The sequence below is a fragment of the Mustela lutreola genome, chromosome 8 (assembly GCF_030435805.1).
Source record: "Mustela lutreola isolate mMusLut2 chromosome 8, mMusLut2.pri, whole genome shotgun sequence".
NCBI classification, from domain to species: domain Eukaryota; kingdom Metazoa; phylum Chordata; class Mammalia; order Carnivora; family Mustelidae; genus Mustela; species Mustela lutreola.
Genome location: NC_081297.1, coordinates 70,041,411 through 70,062,003, shown reverse-complemented (window position 1 = coordinate 70,062,003; position 20,593 = coordinate 70,041,411). Strand labels below are relative to the sequence as shown.

The 20,593-nt window shown below is 36.7% G+C and overlaps 1 protein-coding gene across 3 annotated transcripts in view; it reads left to right on the top strand.

Annotated features, from left to right (window-relative positions):
* TMEM117 (transmembrane protein 117) overlaps positions 1-20,593 on the top strand; it is a 500,039-nt gene that overhangs the window by 445,350 nt on the left and 34,096 nt on the right. The gene's annotated exons all lie outside the window — the stretch shown is intronic.

Below are 20,593 nucleotides of genomic sequence, written 5' to 3'. Positions count from 1 at the left end.
TGCTTAATAATAAAGGTGATTATTTTCTCTTTTTTTTTCCTCTATTTTTAAAAATTTCTATTCTATTTCTCTATTTTTAAAAATGTTAATTCCATTGTAGTTAACATAGAATGTTATATTCGTTTCGGGTGTTCAATATAGTGAATAATCAGTTCCATATATGACTAAGTGCTTAGTGAGGTAAATGTCCTTTTAATTTCACCCATTCACCACCTACTTTCCCTCTGGTCACCATCTGTTTGTTCTCTGCAGTTAATTTTTTATTTTTTATAAACATTAGATGTCCATCAACAGATGAATGGATCAAGAAGATGTTCTCTGCAGTTAAGATTCTGTTTTTCTGTTTCTCTCTTTTATTTTCTTTTTTTTTTTCCTTTCTTTTCATTGATTTGATTTCTTAAATTCCACATATGCGTGAAATCATACGGTATTTGTCTTTCTCTGACAGGCTTATTTTGTTTAGTGTCATATTCTCTAGATTGACTCATGTTATTGCAAATGGCAAGATTTCATTCTTTTTTTATGACCAAATAATATTTCATTGTGTATATAGAAACACACACACACACACATACACATACACACTACCTCTTCTTTATTTATCTATTAGTAGACATTTGGTCTGTTTCCACACTTTGGCTATTGTAAATAATGCTGCAATAAAGATAGGGGTACATATGTCCCTTCAATTTACTGTTTTCATATTCTTTGGGTAACTCAGTAGTATGATTCCTAGATCATAAAGCGATTCCACTTTTTAACTATATATAAACTATACTGTATATAAACTATACTGTTTCCCACAGTGACTACACTGGCTTACATTTCCACCATCTGTGCATGAGGGTTCCCATTTTTCCACATCCTCACCAACACTTGTTGTTTCTTAAGTTTTTGATTTTAGCCATTCTGACAGATGTGAGGTTATAAAGCATTGTGACTTTGATTTACATTTCCCTGGTGATGACTGATGTTGAGCATCTTTTCATGTGTCTGTTGGCCACCTGGATGTCTTCTTTGGAGAAATGTCTGTTCGTGTCTTCTGCCCATTTCTTGATTAGATTATTTGTTCTTTGGGTGTGGAGTTTAATAAGTTCTTTATAGATTTTGGATAGTAGCCCTTTATCAGATATGTCATTTGCAGAAATCTTCTCCCATTCAGTAGGTGTCTCTTTGTTTTGTTGATTGTTTCCTTTTATTTTGATACAGTCCCAATAATTTATTTTTGCTTTTGTTTCCCTTGTCTCAGAAGACGTATCTAGAGAGAAGTTGCTAGGGCCAATGTCTGAGAAATTACTTCCTGTGCTCTTTTCTAGAATTTTTATGGTTTCAGGTCTCACATTTAGGTCTTTAATGCATTTTGAGTTTATTTTTGTGTATGGTGTAAGAAAGTAATCTTCTTTCATTCTTTTGCATGTAGTTGTCAAACAGGTGATTTTCTTATAAGAGTTAGCAATCGTGGGATCAAAGTGAGAAGACAATTGTTTTTATTTTTACTTTTTTTTAAAAGATTTGTTTATTTATTTGACAGACAGAGATCTGTCAGAGAGAGGCAGAGAGGCAGGCAGAGAGAGAGGAAGGGAAGCAGCCCCCCCCCACCCCACCCCGAGCAGAGAGCCTGATGCAGGGCTCCATCCCAGGACCCTGGGATCATGACCTGAGCCGAAGGCAGAGGCTTTAACCCACTGAGCCACCCAGGCGCCCTGAGAAGACAATGTTTTTAAAAAGTCAGATAAACAGCCAAAGACCATTAACATCCTCTACCATCAGAATTTTTCCTGTAAATTTTTCTTTACTCAGCCTTATAGCAATGGTTTCAGATTAGGCTACCATTAGAATTTCCTGAGCTTTTAAGAAACTCTGAGTCTCACTATAGAGCAGTTGAATTAATCCTGACTCATGGAACTCCATGAGTCAGGAGTGAGCACCATGACTTAGAGGGGTTTGTTTATGCTTTAGTAAGAGTGTACACAAATAATGACCATACAGTCATGGAAAGTACTTGACCTATCTTCCAGATGGACTCCTACCTGGGCATTGTGATTAAAAAAAGAAGAGGAAACTTTGGGAGTAGACTGTGTTTCACTTCAAGAGGCTATAGAAACTGTTTTTTTACTGAGATTATCTTAACAGCAACACTATTTAACACAAAGAACACCACTGAGGCCAACTTTAAAACAGAACAGATCAGATGAGTTCTTAGTGCCTCGGAGGTGATGGCATTAATTACTACAATTTCAGTATTGTACACCTGAAACTAATATCATACTGCATGTTAACTATAGTAGAATTAGAATAAAATACAATAAAATAAAAATATTACTGTAGTTTTAGAAACTTAAAAAACTTTGTTTTTGTTTGTCTTTGGATTAGGAACAGGGGCATTTGTAACTTTGGGCTGATGGCCAGAGTATCAACTCAGGATCAAGAAAACCCCAAGGCACAGATGGGAGATTGAGGGTAAAGACTTGGGGCCAAAAGAATGGAGCTCTTCTCCCACCAGCATTTATATTTTTTTCTATAAAATGGACTTTTTTCTTAGCCTTCAGAAGTATTGCTTTTGTTAGAAAGCTGATTCCTTTTTACCCTAGTCTGTATCTCCAGCTTTAGAGTTCTGGTTCAGTGAAATAATAAAGCAATGTTCTTTATTAGAAGTCTTTTCCAGTCACAGTGAGTACTGAAATGACATTATTATTATTATTGCTGCTGCTGCTGCTGTTGTTATTTTATTATTAATTAAGCATGGACTTTTAACAGAGATCCGCTGGTATAGGAGTCTGAACAAACTGCATTTTTGCTCCTCTTAAAATATTACAGACTGATATCAATGATACATCTTATCATTTTCAAAGCCTTAGATCATAAATTATGATGGAATGTATAGTGTAGCTTCAAACTTTTACAAACCTATGTTTAATTTTTTTCTGTGAAAGTTAATAGATATAGATCAATTTAACACATTTTGGGGGGTTTCTGTTACACAAATTATTTTCTGTTATTTAAACAAATAATAAGGAAATTTCTTCATTACAACCACATTATTAAAAGAAATACATGTTTTTTCTTTCTACTTTTTCAGTAAAAGATGAATGAGGTAATTATTTTAACATCTACAAGAACTTGAATCAAGTTGAGTGTTCTAGCAGAATTCTTAATGGAGGAAATTAGGCCTCCCTAGTGCATGTTGGTTTAAACAGCGCAAGCTGCTCCTTTCTGAGCGCTGGTGCCGTCCCTCCATTATGAATCACAGCGTGGCCATTGACATTCCTGTCAGATCAACTTCAGAGTGCTGCTTGCTGGTCTGTGTCACTCCATGTGAGAACACAGTCTGGAGTCTGCATGTTTGGTTCCTGGAGAAATGCTGAACATTCTTCTGGAAGTAGCATCCTCCTCTCCCCGAGGGCTTAATCTGTCAATTTTTCCTAGTTTAGAAAAATGCAGCTGCCTCATGGAATAGATTCTCTCACTTTCTCACTCACTCACCCATTCTTCCAACAGTGTCTGTATTCTCTTACTGTGTTCTCAACACGATATCAGGTGCTAAGAACATAATAGATGAACAGACATAGTATCTGCCTTAAAGTTATTACAATCTAGTGGAGGAGAAAGACAAAGTCAAGCTTGCCATGTGCAGAGTACACCTCATTCAGCCAGGAAAACAAAGATGCCTTCTTGGCATCCCAAGAAGGTCACGAGGATCTCTTCAACTGTCTATGGAAGGATGAAATACAGGATGGGTAGAGAAAGCCAGTCAGTGGGTTCTGTTTTTCCCTGACCTAGTCCTTATCTAAAACATATGCCCCTATCATTGATATTTTTGTTAAAATTCTCAAAATTATTTTCTGTCTCCTATAAAAACAGTTTATTGCTGGGACTAGCCTATCTTCCTTAGGAAAGACATGCCTGGCACTGGTTTTTTATGCATTCAAGTCCTGTAAGTAAAATCTGATTCTGATACAAAAACCGGATTTGAGTTGCACAGAAAAAAAAATTAATTCTCTATAGCTTTTTAATTTCTTTATAGCTTTTTAATAAAATTTTTAAGTTTACATCAAACTCTTGCACTTGTCAAAATCCAAGTGAGTTATAGCAATTAGAATGAAGTTTAGAGCATTTTTGACAACTTATCCCAAGTGATGTCTGAAAACTGAACTGCTTTTAAGATGACAATCCTGTTCTCTACACAGCATTGGCATTGGTAGATATATCGCCGTGGCACAAAGAAGCTGAAATTGCATTTCCCAGCAATTGCCCTCAGTAAAGCCTTTTCTGCATTGGGGTCAGATAGGAGACTGGTGAACAGATTTATCTTCCTTTCATTTTTATTCACTTTTCTTGCCTTTTTCTCTCTTGTTTCTTCTTCAAGGAAGACATACATGCATGGTAATGACAAGAGTTGTAAAAATATTTTTTTCACTGAAAAGTGCTTTTAATTTAGGAGACAGTTTTTAGTAGTATTAAGCTGTAAAGGTAATTAGTCATAGGAAGAAATTTTTATGTTTTCTCAATTCTTTTGAAAATTCCATGCAGAACCATAATCATTGGGAAAAGAATGCAACAGAATTAATCTGGCCAGCATACTTATATAATTTTATTAGTATTAAAAATAATAAAATCAGCAGACCCAAAGTAAATGGATATATGGTGCTGTTTTATTATTATTTCCAAAGGCTGAGGTAACTAAAATTTCATGCATGATGTCGCAAAAATTAAATGGGGCACAATAATTTGAAAGATGAGTTTTTTTCTTATACAAGTTGGCTTTTTCAGCTCCATGTACTTGTTTAGAAATCACTCTCTCTCCTGGTTGATATTACTTTAGAATGATCAAATTTCTGTTTGAATTTAATAGTGACACAGTGTTTTGAATTTTTCAGAATGAAAGTCTGAGACATAAAGAGCTTTAGTTCTGTTTGATTTGACTATTCCTTTTCATTGGCTTTTGAAAGTTTTGTAGACTTTGTTCTGGTTAGTCCAACTCGAGGTATATGGCATTACCCATAATCACCCAATCTGTATTGAACTTGGAGTCGGATATAATCAAACACGTATGGAGAGCCCTGGAAGATTGGTCTGTCAAGATTCCATTTGCATGATGGAAAGAGGAATATTTTGGGAAATAATCCATCCTACAGGAATAGAATGTTGACACAGAGAAGCTTCATAGAAGTAGCCTATATACAACACCAGAAGACCGAGGTATCTAGAACAGAAAGAATGAGGATAGATCATCCTTGTACCAGACCCAGAGGGGAAGCAGAACTAGAAACCTCTTCAGCAGCAGTTAGCTGGGGGCAAAACCAGCAGCTGTAACAGAGGAGGGAAAGGTTAATGAGAATCCTCGGTGGCTTTCCAGTATGTTCCTAGCAGGCTCATGGACATTGTCCTCTGTAGTCAATATCTGTTGTGAGTCAGAAACGAAAAAAAATAAAGGAAAAGGCAGATACTACTTGGTAAAGAGAGAACTGAGTTTATGTGCATTTGTGATACCCACTTGTTACTTCCCAGTGTATGTGTGGGGTGTATGCGTGGCGTGACAAGGCAATTTTTTAAGATTAAGAGGTCCTGAAATGCCTCAAGTTTTACTCTTCTTCTAGAGGTTATCTGAGGGAAGATAAATTTATGTGCTAGGATAAGACAAGAATGACAAATTATAAGATTAAATATAAAACAGATAAACACGAAGAGTGGCATTTATCAAACCACACCTAAACTATACATAAATGCAAAATTATAAAGAGCATAACGCAGTTAAATTAAGTTCCTTGCATTCATTTAACATTTATGTTATTATCTTTTGAATGAATTCATGGTGTCAATAGCATCTTAGGAAGAAATAACAGAATTTTTAAAAAGAGGGCGGGGCACCTGGGTGGCTCAGTTAAGTGTCTGACTCTTGATTTCAGTTCCGGTCGTGACTTCAGGGTTGTGGTATCAAGCCCCGAATCTGGCTCCATTGGGAGTCTGTTCCTCCTCCCCCTGCGTACTCGCTGTCTCTCTATCTGCCAAATAAATAAATAAAATCCTAAAGAAGAAAAAGGAAAAAGAGTAAGAGGAATTACAGTAGTGCCTCACTGAGTATTCTACTGAGTTACTCTAAACTGTTTTGTTCTATTTATGTTATTTGGAGTATTTTTTCCAGTGTATTTCCAGCTCTGACTTCCTTTCTAAGCTACAGATAAGCTTCCAGTTGTCTTCTGGACATCGACTCTTCAGGGTCCTACAGAAACCTCATCCTTAACAGTCAGAACTTATTTCATTGCCTTACCATTCTCCTTAAAATTGTTCTCCCTCCTATATTTTGTTGTTGTGGCTATGGTTGTATTTCATGATGTCACTATCCATTCAGCTCTCCAGTGAGGAAAATAGATTCACCTTTTGCTTCTCCCACACTTTGGTTCTCATATCCAATATACTAATTGGATTATGTCTTGCCTAGACTTTTGCAATAGCTTCTTAACACAAGACCCTCCCCACTCTAGCCAAAAATCTACCTACATTATTATTATAGCTATATTCCTGAAGATAGATCTGTTCATGCTGTTCATTAGCCCCCAAATCTCTGTTGGGCCCATTGCATGTGGCAGAAAGTCCAGTCTTTTAAGCATTGAACATAAAGCTCTCACACTTTGGCCTCTCAGTCTCATCCCTTCCACTCAGATGCAGCCACAGTAAACTCCCCTTTCCCTGCCCATTTGGATCTATTCCTATGTTCTTTAATGGTTTCTTCAGTTGGCAAAATCTCAGCCAGCCAGTCTTAGTCTTCTTTTCTTTTCTTTTTTTTTTTTTTTTTATTAACATATAATGTATTTGTTTCAGGGATACAGGTCTGTGAATCATCAATCTTACTCAATTCACAGCACTCACCATAGACATACCTCCCCAATGTCCATCACCCAGCTACCCTATCCCTCTCCCTTACCCCAGCAGCCCTCAGTTTGTTTCCTGAGATTGAGAGTCTCTTACGGTCATCTTTGCAACAGAGAACAAAATCACTCTCTCTGGGAAGCCTTCTTGAATGTTCTCAGCCAGGATTACTCTTTTCCTGATTTCTGTCCCTTGACACTTTACTCCCTACCTGCAACATAGCACGTACTATATTTATGATAATTTATCTCTCGATGTCCATGTCTCCATTATACTGTGAGATGCTCTAGGACACAGAAGTGTCATAATCTTTGTGTCCCCAGAACCTTGCAGGGCATTGACACAGTGGCTACAGAGTAAGTGTGACTGACTTGACTGAATGAAAAAGGATAGTGGAATGACTGAGGACACATAGTGTCAGAAAGCAAAAGGACATGAGGACAGAGTGTGGCTAAATGTAAAATAGAACATTCTAAGTGTCAGAGCTTTTTTAGGAAGTAGCAAAATAACTTCTCTAGAAATGCTCACAGAGTAGTTGACCACTTGTCAGAAGCTGGACAAAGGGTTCATGTATAAGGTAATTCAGTCAGAAATGAGTATGCTTATAGGTATAAAACCCCTTAGGTCACCTTAGGATTTCTAGTAATCAGTAATATCTACCTTTTAACACTGGCTTTTTATTTCCCATAAATAATTGGAATGTATTCAGATGGAAGTAAACAGAGAAAGGAGGAGTGATATATCAAATAGATATAAATGACTACCATAATTTTTAGAATATTGCACATTAAACCGCAAATACCGTTTCTAAGATTGAGAACCCCTGGGGATTTGCATGGCGGTACTCTCCAGTATAGGGCGCAAATTCCTCCCGCTCTGGGAATCCTGACTTCTAGTTTGGCATTAAGGGACATTGCCCAGCCTGTACTTGGAGTTAGTCCAACCCTGTCTGCGTCTGCTAAAATGTAACTCTAATATCCTCTGGGCTTTATAATAACATAAATAATAATAATGCATTGTTTTTATATAGCACCCACCTCTAAGGAGCAGAAAGTGTTGCATGGACATTATCTTATTAAATCTCACAGCACACTGGGGTCATTGAGAGAACACAGGTGATATTATATCCCTTTTGAACCCAGAGCTGAAATGGAATTACTTCAACCAAAAGTAAATAAAAGTAAGATTGAATAAAAGCCAGATTTATAAGAGGATATAAGGTTAGAGTTTAAAGGAAAAAATTGACTATGTTGGAATTAAAGAGAGATATAAAGCCCCCCCAAAAAAAGAACTTGCTCAGAAATGGAAAAGTGACTGGAGTGTGCATATAAATATTTGTATGTACAAAAATAATATATGAATACTTCAGAAATTTGAAAAGCAAGAGATTTTTAACCATCTGTAATTTTACACCATAACAGAACAAATTTGGTGTATTATCTCCATGTCTTTTGCTAGCTTTTATTTTGTTTTGTTTATGGTGTGTCTGCTCTTCCACTTGAATTGTAGTGCATATTCAATTCTGTATTATGTATTTTTTGCTTAACAATGTATCATAAAGTTTGCATAATTATAATTCTGAGGAGTTATATAATTTTCTGTGGAATGATATACCATAATTTGCTTCCTTCTTCTATCACAGGGTTGTTTCCACTTTTTCACCTCAATAAATAACAATACAGTAAAATCTATCTTTATGCCTAGGATTTTTCATTTTATAAATTATTTCCTTAGCACAGAAGATTTTCGGATGTAGAATTATCAGATTAATATGGATGTGTAAGTACATTAAATCATGACTGTATAAACATGCTCCCAAATCAACATGTAAATGAGAAAAAGAAATAATAAGAAAATAACTTTATCTAAAGACCAACTGTATTTAGAGGTTGCTAGAGCAGCTCTTAAAGAGCAAAAAAGCAAACAATTTTTTTGTCTATGAAACAACTGGCTTGCTCTTATTTTCCATCACATTTTCATTTAATTCAATTACTTTGACAGTGTGAAGCCAGATAAAAAAGAAAAAGTTGAATCTAAGAGAAAACACAAATTCGTATCAGATGCGGAAAAGCAGATTTGCTTAAACAGCATATAATTTCTCTGCCCTCTTAATTTTAATGTACATGGTTGAATGTTCTTATAATTAAGAAAGTGTGTGTGTGTGTGTGTGTGTGTGTGTGTATAACAATACTTGAAGTCCTGTTCAAGAAGGTAATGAAGTTTTCTTATTATTTATAGAGGCATTGGGGAAAATGGTATGTGCATAACTATTTTCTGTGGTGAATTGTTATATGGTTATCTGATTATGCCATAGTCATTTACCAAAGTAATTACTTCAAGAGTCAAGGATAAAAAATATTGGCTTTGGTTAAAGTAAACATTTAAAAATATTGATGTGTGATGTAAATACTGACCAAGGAAACTACCTGGCTAATGTTACTCCAAATGGCATTCACTCTAAATGATAACTAGAGTTTGAAGTCAATAGTAGCTTAAATATGAAAAGACATGCAGCCTTAACCATCAACTTAGGAATCTTGAGGATTTAATCACTTTTCTCAATAATATTCTTGCTGATCTTAGGTCAAATGCCCATTTGTATCTGTTTTATGGTGGAAAGCCATGTTGCAAATTGCCTCAGGGTAAAGTGGGACACACAAAAAAACGTTTTTGCTAGTTCCCAGAAATTTTGCAAACCATTCCCATTTTTATTGTTGAGCAGTGGTATTCAGATGATATGCATTGAGCATTGTGGCAGTTCTTTAGGTTGCATTTTCTATATTACTACATATTCAGTAAGCAGGGCCTATCTTGGGGAAATAGGACTGAAGTCAAAATGTTGTAAGAAAAGTCGATCTGTGAAAGATGATCTTTAGATAACCTAAACCTAGATAAACCAAAGTTACTGGGACAAGTTCATTTGTTCTGTGTTTAAAACCAACAACTCCACAAATTACAGCAAAGACAAGCAGTGGATATGATTATCTCCTATTCCTACAGCAGGGTGATGACCTACATACTCTTAACAGCCTGTGGTCACTGTAAAACTCACAGTTTGAATGAGGGACTACTTTTCCAGTAGGTCCATGGGAACCTGCCGTATGCCTGTGTTACTGTCCTTCCACATTACCCTTTAGGTACTGTTTAACTGTTTACCTCTTCTGTTAAAGGGTAAGTTTCTTGGAAGCAGGAAGTGTTTAGTATTCACGGCCTTGTACAATTTCTGGCAGATTGTAAGCACTTAGTAAATATTGATGAATAATCAAACAATTTTTTTTGGTTTTTTGTTTTTGTTTTTTTCTTCCTACTATGTATTCAGCATTGTGTCAAGGACTGGGTATACCTTTAAGGAGCATATAATCATGATGTAAATGTGAAAAGTTGATGAGCACCACGCAGTAGTTTGTCACTGAGCTATAACAGAAGAGTCTTTGGTGCTAGCACTGAGGAAAAAAGCCAGAAAGAGATACATATACCAAAACTGTGACACCGTGTTGTTTAAGTGATTGACGGGTGGGCATGATCATACAAGTTAATCCAGAAGTACCCAAGTCTGCTTCCACCATTATTTGATGCTTGTCCAACTTAATTACTCAGCTATAAGCTCCAAGAAGTCCGGGTGTACTTGAGTTTTTTCACCATTGTATTCCTAGGGCCTAGAAGAATACATGAAGGAGATAATTGAGTACTTGCTTCACTCAGTAGTCTCTGGTGTGTGATTGGATCATTCCCACCCACAGTTGTCAGCTCAGGTGTTAACCTCTACCAAGATACCTCCTCAAGTGCCCCCTCTGTTATTCTTTCTCAATCCCTAATTTACTTCTTTAGCAACAATTATTACCACTCATTTAGCTTATTAATTCTTTTATCTTTGTTCCCAGTAGATGAAAGCTACTTGATGGTGGCGACTCTCTGTTGATCTAGTTTGGCCCCTGTGGCATCCGTAGCATGTATCACAGCACCTGGTCCTTTCACTGAAGAGGTTCTATCCTTATAAAGAGATCTTTGCTAATCTATCTAAACCAGTCATCCTGGTTTATTTTTTTTACTACTAATCATTTTTCTGACATTAGTCTGATTATATTTTTATCCTACATTCAAGCTGTGAACGCCACAAAGGCAGAGCCTGGAATCTGATCTACCGGGTTCACTGAGATATCGCCAATGCTTAGAAGAGGGACTGACACCAACAAATGTTGAGTCTACAGATTTTTAGCAAATAAAAGACAATAGCTTAAAAAGGAAAGACAAGATAAGTTTTCTTTGAAAAAGGTAAAGAAATTAGCTATTAGCCAGGAAGCCAAAACAGGTATTAGTTTAGAAATGTTGGTGATAGAAGCAACATCTAGTTTCAGTGGAAAATTCTAACTGGAGATCAGGGTAGTTGAGGGTATGAAGAAGAAACAAAATAACAATTGTGGGCAAACATCTCTATGTAGTTCAGTAGTTTCTTTTGGGGCTTGATGGCAGAGACACAAGAAACTGTGGTTAAACCAAGACAGTAAAAGTCATTTTGAACAAGGACAATGTAAATTCCTACTCACCTTCATGAGTGCAGCAGAAAGAACACTGGGTGTATATGGGGCTGGACAGAGCCTATAAGTGGCTCCTACTCTTTCACTTATTAGCTGTATTATAGTGGGCAAGTCAAGCACCTTCTCTGCACCCCAGTTTCCACAATGGCAAAATGGAGAAAATAAAAAGTCCCTCGTAAATTTTTTAAAAATAAAATAAGGAAATGTATGTAAACCGCTATGCTTGGTACAGAGATTATTTCATTTAGCTCACTGAATGGTGGCTGTTGTCATAACTGTTCATCAGTTATAGCACCTGGGGAGAGATGTGGCAAGCAGAATATTTAGTAATATTAATAAATGGAAATTTATTTCCTTTCACTGAAATAACTTTAGAGGACATCTCTTTATTTTGGATTATCACATGAGTAACCTACTGACCATGCTATATACTTGTCAATGAGGGCATGCTGAATGATAAACTATTGACTTGAAAGAGAAAAATTCTTAAAAATTGTTAATTATAATATTCTTTCATATCGTATGTCATCAAGGCTTGGGAAGTACAAATGAAGAAATCTTTCACTGATTCTGAATTAAGTGGCATTACTTGCAGGTGCTTTTCATGAAAATAGCTTAACATTGTTCATACGTACTCTTCCCAAGAAAGAGATGTAAAGAAGTACCCATTTCTGGCCAAGACAATCAGGTATCTGAATTAAAAGGCAAATGATATGTGATTAGTAGAAATTTTTAGTCTGTATATCACTGTTAAAGAGTGCACTTACTATTTAAAAGAGAAATGCAGTATTAAAAGTATAGATATCTGAGTTAGAACTGGGATGGAATTTAGTCAGCAAATCACTGCTTTATAAAACAATTTGGAAACTTTATTCAGAAAATTAATTTCTGAACATAGTCTATCACCTGAATGGTTTCATAATGATGTTTATTTGCCAATTTCTTCTCTAGTGAGAGGTAATGAATCAAGTGTACTTGGGTTTATATAAGAAAAATAACATATTAATTGATTTATGTATATATGCTGCACATATCCATAAAGGAAAGCCTTTGGCAACTGGCAAATGTAATAATTTCACATTTACCTATGACTCACCAAGTATAATCCAATGCTTGAAGGCAAAATCTTATGTTTTTATGTTTAGTTTCTATGATTGCTTTCAGATAGCTTTTCTGTGCATTAAAAGTCAATTTTCAGAACCATAGGCTTACCAATTTTTATGAATAAAAATTTTATGAGATATTACCCTGAGGTAGCATATAATCATTTTCTGATAATTTTTAACACCTTCCCAAAGTCCACTGTTACTTTGTTTCCATATATGCTTGAGGATATTGCTTGGAACATTTCTAAATATGACACATTTCATTAGAAATCTGACGTATTACACAGAGATATGAAGCTCCAACCTCATAATGTTACAATGTACTTGCTAATATTGATTACACTGGCATTCTATTTAAGATCGAATATGAAAAAGGGCTTTGAATAAAATTACTAATAATGTTATATTTATGGAAATTGTGTCATCTTCTACTGATCATAATTGTGAACAAGAAGAATTAGTCCATGAAGTAAGGGGTTCCCAGTAACACAGTAACTTGAAACAGTTCATTGATGCACAGAACAAGGAAAACTTGTTATAAAAGAGTTTGTGAGATTGCTATGCAAAAATACATATATTATCCTTATAGTTCTCATTCCGGTGTTTCAGCTCTGCCTCATCACCTACATAGTATAAAAGTTTATCATTTAATGATATGCGCAGTCACAATATGTAAGGAGCACAAATCTTACCTTCATACAAGTTCCAAAGGAACATAAAAGTTGTCTTTTTAGGAAGTTGCAAAGTCTGATAGCCATCACTAGTGGGCACTAAATCATCCCCCAATCCATCCTGTTTTCCCATGCAGTGATATAGGAGTCTGCCATCAGAGTGCCTAAGCACTGAAAAATAGCTGTGAATAATAGCCTCAGGTGAGAAAACTGAAGTGCAGAGAGGTTGGGGAGATAGTATTCATTACTAGAAATATTCTAAGTTTAGAGCCAAATCTATGCATTGGCAATAAAAATTCTAAGATGGTCATAAACCATCTAGAGTTAAATGCGCATCTCAGCCTGCACACTTTGCAGGCTTTGTCAATGACTTGCAGGGTAAACATAGACCCACCACCATGCCTTTACTTTGCCATGGAAGTTAGGTAACAAAATAATTCTTGGAAAATATTATTTCAAGATAAGCAGCAACATACCATTAAAAGGAAACTTTTCATTACAAATATAAGTTAGCATGAAACAGGAACACATATTAGCATGACAGTTGGCTTTTAGGTGGGAAGACAATTGTGACATTAGAGCCTGATGGGGAAAAAAGGCATGGAAAAGTTTGATATGCTGTACAAAAATGTCTTTGGGGTCAGACTGACCTAGGTACAAATCATTTTGGTGTCAACCGAGCAGTATTGGGCAAGCTACTTGACTGTTTTCTGATCCTCAGTTTACTTCCATGTAAAATGAGAAAAAGCCTACCTACCATATATATTTGTAGGTGGTTCAGAGTGGATCAGATACTTGACATAACGTAAGCTCATGACCAATGTTGGTTTGTGTAGTCTGAACAGAATATGAAAATTTAGTTGATCTCAACAGGTGTTTTCTTTCTCCTAAATTAAGAGTTTTCAATTAGGGGGATGTAATGAAAGATAATTCACAAGTTACTGATTAAATTATATCTGTCTCTCTCTCTACCATTAATCCATTGGGTAACATGGGTGGAGTCTTGCAACCTCTCTGCCTCTCATTGCCTATAACTGTAAAAGAGAAAGGTTAGCCTATTTCTTTATTACTGACATTTGATATATTTTGAGAATAGATGCTTTGCATATAGTGGGCATTGAATAAGTGCTGAATTAGCTGAATAATAGTGTGATGCCATTCTATGGGGGACTTGAATGGGCTAGTGAGAACTTCTGCAAGAAATGTAGACTTAACATTCTCTCTGTAAGTGCTATGTGAAATCTACAGGCCAAGTCCACTATCACCACCCCTGCGTTCTCTGGATGGATTATGTCAATAAAAAGGCAGGCAAGCACTAACATGCATATAAGTCGTCTTTACCCTAGCATATAAACCTCCAAAAGGACCACAAGGGGGAGAATACCTCCCCCATAGATAGTTAACAAGGAAAACGAGGTATTTTAGGTTTTTCTTGGGCATTGACCTTTGGACTAACAATAGTTTCCAAAACCTTGTTCAATTCACAGAGGGTATAACTCTCCAATAACATTCTTTCCATCCCCCTACCCTGCCCCTACATACCTTGTTTTCCCAGTCTTTGCCCTCTTACTTGAAGGTTGATAATTTGTCTCTAGAATTCAGAGGATGAATCTTCTTGACCTAAAACTCATTGAAGAAAGGCCTGAAAAGTCCAACAGTTCAAATCCATTGCTCTAAAGGGTTTTCTTTCGGTTCCGTTTATCTCTGGGTGGTCCAGGGGGTCAGAGGCAGAGACTCTGTGATTGCTCCAAAATCTGAAGTCTTTACTGAAAGGTAAAATGGGAGAAAACCACACTGGGTATAGAGCAGCAAGGATCCAACTTCTTGTCTCTCAAACCCTGCTGCATTCTAGACACAATGAACTTGGCCCAGTGTCGCATTGTTTTGTTCTGTTCTTCAGGAAAACATCTATTTCAACTTTACAAACAGTGATGGTCATAATATTTACCAACTGGCGCAGCAGAAGTACTGACCAGTCAGAGTAGACATCGGCTTACAAACAACCAGAATACCCATATTGGTGGATACCAGATTTTAACATCATCTTTAAACATAAAAAGGGTATTTTAGGTCTCAGATTCCCTTATTCTACCAAAATTCAATTTATGTTACACTAAAAAAAATTTATTTGAGATTAGTGTAATTATAGTTTCTTAGCAGTTACTGATTTTTTTTTTCCTGTTCTCACTAATAATTCCTCATAAGAGTTCTGTAGTGTTGCCTCTACTTCTCACCCCCTATTTGCTTTTGAACAGACTCCAGTCAGGCTTTTGTCCACAATATCATCTTCCTCTGGAGCTCAGAGGTCCTGTCATGATCAACAACCCTGTAGTTACTTTTCAGTCTTCCCACTTGATATTTTAGGTTCATTCAACAGAATTAATCACTACTTCCTTCTTGAAACGCTTTCCACCTGGCTTCTAGGATTCTAGGAGGCCATTTTCTCTTGTTTTTCTTTTTCTTTTTTTTTTAAGATTTTATTTATTTATTTGACAGACAGAGATCACAAGTAGGCGGAGAGGCAGGCAGAGAGAGAGAGGAAGGGAAGTAAGGCTCCCTGCCGAGCAGAGAGCCCAATGTGGGGCTCGATCCCAGGACCCTGGGACCATGACCTGAACCAAAGGCAGAGGCTTTAACCCACTGAGCCACCCAGGTGCCCCTCTCTTGTTTTTCTTGTCATGTATGCCATTCCTTTTCATTTTTCTTTACTGGCCTCTCCTCTTCCAACTTCTGAATGGTGGAGTGCCTCAGTGATAAGTCCCTGGCAAGTATCTCTCTTCTCCTGGCTTCGTATACTCTCTTTCCAGGTGATTTTATTCAGTTCTGTGGCTTTAGGTCAGTGCACTGCTGAGTCCCACATCTATATCTCCAGTTTTTGCCTCTCCCATAAGCTCCCAACTATCTACACAATACCCCCATTTGGATTTCTAATAGTAGCATGTCCTGAATAAATCTCTGGATTTCTTACCCACTTCCCTATCTTCTACAGGTGTATCAGTTCCTCAATCTTTCCCCACCCAGTGAATGCTACTGGTTTTTCTCACAACTGGTAAATTCATGTTTAGTTGGTAATACCTTTAAAATACCTGTTGATCTGAATACTGGATCACACTCGTTTACCCACCATCAACTCACAGCTAAACTATTGCTCTGGTGTCCTAACTGGTATTTATTCATCCAATAGCCAGCCCACCACATTCCACATCACTCAAATGCCTACCAACCACCCTACGCTTGCTGTTTCTTGAGCACACCCATCTCATTTCCCCCTTAGGGTCTTTGCATTTGCTGCTGGTTCTAGCTGATCAGCTTCTCCTTCAGAACTTTGCAGGACTTCTTCTTTCATACCAATCAGTACTCTATACAAATGTCACCCTCAACAGAGAACGAACTGAGTCGCTTGATGGAGGGAGGCTAGTGAGGAATGGGCTAAATGGGTGATGTGTATTAAAGAGGGCACTTGTTGTGGTGAGTATTGGGTGTTGTATATAAGTGATGAGTCACTGAATTCTACTTCTGAAGCCAATATTGGATTATATGTTAACTGAAAAAATTAAAACAAAAACAAAAACCAAAAAACAAAAGTCTTCCTTGAAGAAGTTTCCTTTTGACTAACTAAACTAGTTAACACCCACCCCGAACTCACCATTCTTCATCCCCCAACCCTGCTGGATTTCCTTCAGAGTACTGATTAACTATTTGACATCACATTATAATGCAACTTGCTGATTGACAGGTCTCCCAACTAGAATGTATGCTCTGTTAGACATTCCTGACAAAAAAGGAATAATAATCATAGAAATGAACCCATTGCAAGAAATCCTACCAGTAATTTACCTTAACCGCCCACCTGATATTTAGATCAACTTCACACTCTCTATTTGTGAAGTGAACATTTTTATATTGAGTTACATTTACCCACTGATCTCCACTATTACTATTTTTTTTGCACAGAGAAAAATGACCTCAATAATAAATAAAAATTTTACCAAGGACAGTAATATCTATTCCTTTGACAGCATGCAATTAATTTTTCTCTATAGCCCATAGAAAGAATTAGTCATTCAGACAACTGCATGTGACCATTGCTGGCAGCTTGCACAGAGTCAGAACAGATATTGGAGCGGTGACATTTTGTACCAAATGTGCAAATACAATAAAGCACAGAGTAAGCAAAGGGCTATGTGCTATTGAACTGCAGCCAGTATCTGAAAAATAACATGAAAGTGTGTTGTCTAAGAACTTCCACTAGATTTCTGTCTTCCCTTACAAGGAGAAAAGGAGTTATTAGGAGCTCTCCTTTAAGTAAAATAATACGCCAATCTATTATGTAGTGAATATTCATTGTTCTTAAGAAGTGCAAAGCAAGTCATGTTCTTTGGTAACTGATGGAAGATTTCATCCAAAAGGACTTATTACGAGTTATAACAATGTGCTTCTTTAGACCATGTGCTAACTTTGGTTATCAGCAAGTTGTCTAGGCAAGGGGTTTGGTTCTTTCCATCCCCCCACAGAGGAGTCTCTAAGAAGTCAAGTACTCTCTCTTGTGTACTGGTGAACTCTATTGCTCTAGTGAGGGATATTGATTTCCCATTATTCCTAGATGCCACATGATGCATTTCTAGTAGCTGTAAACAGTTGCAAGACTGATTTTTATTTTGTTCTTCATCACACCAGTCTGCCAAAGCCAGACCTCTGTTAATGAGGCCCCATGCATTTCATCAAACACCCTTCCATCTTGGTGCTTTAAGGCTTTCAAAGGGTATAGACTTAATAAAGCTTTGGAAAACTAACTGCTGTTTTGCCAGAACCTCATAGTAGAGTCCTTTAAAAGTAACAAAAACTATACTTACTTCTCAAATCTACTCTGGGATTGACTTATTTACCTTTTCTACCTGCATTAAACCACCATTTCATCTCACTGAAGTGTGTTGGCTTTAAAATTAGCCTGGAAAATTCTTATTGGCCTTTGGAAGTAAGGAAGATCATCGATGAAGAAAATACATTAAATAACATTACAAAATAGGCCCTTAGGATAAATTAGATTGTTTGGGCAACACTTTGAGAGTTAATTGGTATCTTTGAATATACAAAAACACATGAAAGAGTCAAGTTCTTTAAACATTTTAAGTAAGGGTCTACAGTCTGACTTGGGATTTGTTCTAGCGATGAATGAGATCTGCCATCTCCATCTACTGCTTGTTGACAAAAGCTTACTTCAACCAGAAAGCCAAGATTTTTCCTTAAAGATTTTAAATTTTTAAAATTTTTTAAATAGCATATAAATTTTTAAAATAGCCTCCTGAAAGAAAACTTCAAAATGTTATAGAATTCATTTGCCCTTGAGGGGAAAAATAGTAACTATTAAGAGAAAATGAAGGAAAAACATATAAGAAAAAGGTATTTGTCAAAGGGCATCTGAGTAACCTTCTGGTATTTCACTTTTGTTCATCACCCACCATGGGAAATGACCCTCTATCCTGTTTTGTTTAATCACATGTTGGTTTATATCAGTTTTTTGGTTCTTGGACTAGATTGGATGTGTCTCATGAGTTTCTTTAATTTACTAAATATAAATACGATAACTTAAAAAAGTATCTTGGATCATCGCAACAAGCATTTTTGGTAACTCCCCAAACATTAACTCATCTCATAATATGTACATTTGACAACTTTCTTTCTGTAATTATCCACTGTCTCCCGTCTTCTGGGATTTTTGGCAAATGGTTTAATCTTTGGGTTACCCTCCATATGACTGAACTATACCTAGTTTATAGGGAAAGAAAAACAACCAATTTTTTGTTCATAATAATGAGTCTCAGATTGATGTGTAATATTATTCACAAAAACGGGTACTTCTTGTGTTGCCTCTGTTTACCTAAATCCATTCTGTGTTACCATTTACATGAAGCCAAAAAGGGGACTCTTGTGCATGTTTAACTTTCAGAGAGTTACATTCATCAGTTCAACAAATTTTTGAATTCTCACTAGATGCTAAGCACTATTTCAGGTCTGGGCAATAGACCAGTGAACAAAGAGGGGGAAACTTCTGTAAGCTCCCTAGAGCTTATGTTCCAATGGGAGAGGCAGGCATGGAAAAAACAAATAAGCAAAATTTACTATATGTCAGTGTTTTCAGGGATTTAGTCAGCTACTCAACCAAGTGATACCACAGCAATTTTGCCAATTAGAAGAACGATAGAATTGAAAGAAATCAGACACCTGAGATTCTTTTTTTTTTTTTAATTTATACCAACTGCTTTTTATTATCGAGTTTCAGAAACCTTTCACAGGATGGTAAAAAAAAAAAAAGTGGAGGGGACTTTACAACCACAGCTAATGTTATTTTTTTCCATTGTTCCCAGTCAGCTCCAAACCCATGGTGTGCAAAGCCCATTTTTCCATGCATCTAAATGATAGATACAGGCTATGAAATTCTTTATTCTATTTGTAGCAGCTTACGCAGGTGCAGCCAAACACAAAGCTTCAGGACAAATTGTACACAAACTTTACAATGTGGGATTTGGATTTAAAATATGAAACATAAAATCTACACAAAACTGATAAAAATCAAGCATGGATACCAGGACTGAAACTTATAACCCATGTGTGAAAGGGAGTCTTATTTCCTTTCAAGTGCTTTATTCTGCTACAGAACAGTCAAAATGAAGATGTAAAGCTTTGTGGTTAGTTTAAATTATACACTCTGTAGATACTATACCAATTTTTAAAGTTACACATAGACCAACAGATGTCCATCAGTTCATCTGGACTGACCAGACACTCCAGCTGGATCGCTGAAAGCAAACCGGGCAAATGTGGAAAGAAAATCCACCTGTGCAATTTGTTTGCAGAGTTTACTGATGGGCACATTGCACTCCTGGCCCATGATGGCTGCTGCTTTCTTCATCAGAGCTATCATTATAGGCTTCACGCCTCTGACCACCTCCTGAGCCCCAAGTGCTATCAAATTCTTGAAGCTCTACCTCCTCTGTGTCTCCAATTATGTTTGGAACTTCTGGTCTAGATGGCAGAAGATCTTCTAGTTCAGAAAGCTTGTCTGGGTTGATCCAGTTGTTTTCAGGAAACTGCACATCAAACTTTATGTAAAGATCACCTTTTTCAAAGGGATTACAATACTGTGGCATTCCTTCCCCTCGAGCTACACGGACACAACAATTACTTTTCCAGGGGGGTATTTTACCACAATCTGACGTCCATCAAGGTGCTTAAATGTGAACTGAAATCCACACAGTGCTTCAACAAGTCCTATTTTATATGTCATGTGCAAATCATTCCCATCTCTCTGGAACACCTCATGTTCCTTCTCTTGTAGCAAAAGTACAATGTCTCCTGGTTCCACTCCTGGGGCCTGATCTGCTTCCCCAGTGAATGTAATTCTCTGTCCATGTTT